A 4133-nucleotide genomic window follows, 5' to 3' on the forward strand; every position below is an offset into this window, starting at 1 on the left:
AAAACGAATCCAAAGTGTTCATGTTCTCACCTTGTCGTTATAGTGGTTGGTCCCCATACAATCCTATGAGTGTTGCTGTGTCATGCAGCCTCCGGATCCTGTATGGTACTTAATCACCAGTCAATTACAAGCATGACTTCTCCTCTTCTTAGTTCATACTTTGTTCCGTTCTCAGGGTGGATTCTACCGTGCTTTAGAGTTGTTATCTGCATTCTTTGGCCTTCAGGGTCATAGAATCATAGAATGATAGAATATTAGCCTGGGGAGCAAACCCACTGCTCCCACCCATTATTACTGAAAACCCCTTGAGATTTCAATGTGGTACAGTTCAATAAGGTACTAAAATATTAAATAGGGTTTCCAACAAATTAGGCCCAAAAAAGAGAACACAAATTAATAGATGAAGAGATTCTTTTTATGGAAATGGTCAGATCCCCAGCTATTATAAATTGGCCATAGCTCCATTGCAGTCACTGGGACAGATTAAAGAGCTATTCAGAGAGAGGCAGGAGAGAAGTGGGTGAATGCCTCAACAGCGTGGTGCCCAGCGCACTCACTCTGAATGTTGGAGACCCAGGATCCAATCCAGTGACTTTTGTGTAACTGCGGATCTAGCCCATTGATTTCATTAGAGCCACACTGATTTAGGTCCACTGAGGTTTTGTCCTGACCTGTCTATCAGTTACCTGAGCTCTGAATGTCTCAAACCCTAGTTATCTACAGTTCAATGCTCTATGATTTAAAAATAAATTAAATAAGAACATCAACACTACTTGAGAAAGATCCATTTCCCCAACATTTTCCTTAGTGCTCTTTTCACCTCCTTGTTTTTCAGGCTGTAGATGATGGGGTTGAACATGGGCATCAAGATGCTGTACTGGAGGGAGAGCATTTCATCCAGCAACACAGAGGAGAGTGAGCTGGGTTTTGTGTACTGTAAAAAACCTGTCAGGTACCATAAACCAACCACAATAAGGTGGGAGCTGCAGGTGGAGAAGGCTTTACGCCTTCCCTTCGCAGAATGTATCTTCAGGATGGCAGAGAGGATGTGAATGTAGGAGACCAGGGTGAGGAGAAACAAGCTTGTTCCAAATATCACAATAGAAGTAAGAAGCACCACTTGATTGGTGAAGGTCTCAGTGCAGAACAGTTGTATTATATGAGGGAGCTCACAGCTGAAGTGGCTGATTTGACTGGGCCCACAGAAATGCAACTCAAATGTAAAAACTGTGTTTAGCAGTGCATGGAAGAAGCCTATTGTCCATGCCCCACACACCAGCAGAACACAGATCCCTTTGCTCATTATCTCCATGTAACTCAATGGGTCACAGATGGCAGCGTAGCGGTCATAAGCCATGGCCAAGAGAATGCAAACTTCAGCACCAGCTGTGAAGAGGATGAAGAAAATCTGGGCAATGCAGCCGTGGACGGAAATAGTTTTATGTTCTGCTAGGAAGATGACCAGCATCTTAGGCACCGTGAATGAGGAATAGCAGATATCAACAAAGGATAAATGGAAGAGGAGGAAGTACATGGGGGTGTGAAGGTCAGAATCAGCTCTTATCACCACCATGATCATTACGTTACCAACCACAGTGATTAGGTAAATAACAAAAAAATACCAGGAAGAGGAGAATCTGCATCTGTGGGTCACTGAAAAGTCCCAGGAGAATAAATTCAGTCACTGTTGCTTGATTTTCCATTGATATTTATTCGGGAAAACTGTGAGTTGTAAGGGGGAAAAAAATTAAAATAAAACATCTTTAAAAAAGTGAATTGAAAGGGCCTGTGGAGATAATCTTGTCAGAAGAATGAATGAATGTTTTGAGTTTTTTTTAAATAGACAAGATTTAGAGAAACAGGTAGTGAGAAGCTGTTTGGAATTTGTGTGTTTCAAAAAGACAAAATGGGCCCGATACAGACAAGGATTTAGGCACCTAACTGCCCCTTTAAGCACCTAAATCCCAGAATCAGGCCACACAGGCATTCACAAAATCTCAGCTCAGCTGGGACCATGGGACAGTCTGATGCGGGCCTTGCTTCGTCTCTCCTGCTGGACCTGTTCCACTCTGGTTCAATAATTAAAGAGGCATTGGAGAGAGGAGACTGGATACTGGGTCTCCTGGTATAAAATCATCCGCTCTCTGGCCTAATAACTCTTTAATCTGTCCCGCTAACATCAATAGCAATACAGCTGTTCTGACTCCAGCAGGGGATCTGGCCCCTTAACTCCAATGGAGCTATGGCTGATTCACAGCCACTGGGAATCTGGCCAATTCTCTGTTACATGTTGTAATTTTTGTAGAGTATTTAATATCTATTGTGTCTTACTGGATTCATCCTTATCAACAAAACTAAGATTTCTGTATCATTAATAAGAAATAACCTCCAAGGCCTAGAAATACTGTTTTGGGACCCAGACTGATAGAGGCTGACAACCCAACCAAGCACAGAGAATACAGACAAATTGATAATTATTACAAATTTCATAAAGAGGACCTTGGAAGAGCTTAGCTGTGTGACAGGTTCCTCCACTGGCAAGGTGTTTTGTGTGAAAGTCCACTAGCACTGGCCATGAAGGGTAACAAGAAGGGTTTCTACAGGTATGATAGTAACAAAAAGAAAGTCAGGGAAAGTGTGGGCCCCTTCCTGAATGGGGGAGGCAACCTGGTGACAGATGATGCGGGAAAAGCTGATGTAGTAAGTGCTTTTTTCCCCTCTGTTTTCACATACAAGATCAGCTCCCAGACTACTGCACTGGGCAGCACAGTATGGGGAGGAGGTGAACATCCCTCGGTGGTGAAAGAACAGGTTCAGGACTACTTAGAAACGCTGGACATGCACAAGTCAATGGGGCCGGGTGCAATGCATCCGAAGGTGCTGAGGGAATTGGCTGATGTGGTTGCAGAGCCATTGGCCATTATCTTTGAAAACTCGTGGTGATTGGGGGAGGTCGCGTACGACTGGAAAAAGGCAAATATAGTGCCCATCTTCAAAAAAGGGAAGAAGGAGTATCCGGAGAACAAGAGACCGGTCAGCCTCACCTCAATCCCTGGAAAAATCATGGAGCATGTCCTCAAATAATCCATTTTGAGGCACTTGGAAAAGAGGAAAGTGATCAGGAACAGTCAACATGGATTCACCAAGGACAAGTCATGAATGACCAACCTGATTGCCTTCTATGAAGAGGTGACTGGCTTTGTGGATGTGGGGAAAGCAGTGCACATGATATACCTTGACTTTAGCAAAGCTTTTGATATGGTCTTCCACAGTATTCTTTCCAGCAAGTTAAAGAAGCATGCATTGGAAAGTATAAGAATGCTGCAGTGATCCTATGAATTATGGACTGACCACTTTTTTACTAACTATATGGAAATTTCTATCAACAATTCTGCCAAACAAGATCTTTAGCTCACAGTGGAATGTTGCCTCCTGAGCAAGAAGACACCTCAGTAAACCTGAAAGGGACAAAAGATCAATTTAGGCTGAATGCGAGCAACACAGAAGACACAAAAGAAATAAAGAAAAGAATCAGGAATTGTGTGGGTAGACTACTAGAAAAAAAATACAACTGACTCTCATAATCATTGATCATTGAGACATTGAAAATGCACAGGGTTCATCCAAAGATTATTTCCTTTTGTCAGCAATCTATGTTTAAAAGGAACATTCAATTTTAGCAAGAAGGGACTCTTATTGATAATGTCCATACTGGAAAAGAAAACTTTCAAGGGCATTGATTAGCAAGAGAGCATGTGGAGCATGCTGCCACAGACGTGGAAGCTCTGTGAGATAAATTTTGGTTATTGTATCAGCAAAGAGTAAATGAGTTAGCCATTTATTAGACATGGATGAACTAAAAGGAGATGAACAATCCCAAAAGGAGCTAGAGATTGATGTATGAGTAACAGAGTTTGATGAATATATGAAGCTATGGGGTGGCTTGGTTAAATGTGTGTCAGAATCTGTACTGATGGGCAGACTTGTACAATTGGATGACATACAAGTTAATGAAGGAACATTCCAAGGTATCTCTCAGCATGGTCACTACAAATACCTTGGAATCACCGTGATCCAACATAAGAAAGTCAAAGAATAAGTGAAGAAAGAATATTAGGCCAATAGGAGCTATT

At 42.2% G+C, this 4133-nt stretch overlaps 1 pseudogene; it reads right to left on the minus strand.

The window, feature by feature from the left end:
• Nucleotides 1-769: 769 nt before the first annotated feature.
• On the minus strand, nt 770-1703 carry LOC137142897 (olfactory receptor 8S1-like; annotated as a pseudogene).
• Between the last annotated feature and the right edge of the window lie 2430 nt (nt 1704-4133).

This window comes from Emydura macquarii, unplaced genomic scaffold (genome assembly GCF_026122565.2).
Source record: "Emydura macquarii macquarii isolate MOO-44397 ecotype Brisbane River unplaced genomic scaffold, CSIRO-AGI_Emac_v2 contig_3286, whole genome shotgun sequence".
Taxonomy (NCBI): domain Eukaryota; kingdom Metazoa; phylum Chordata; order Testudines; family Chelidae; genus Emydura; species Emydura macquarii.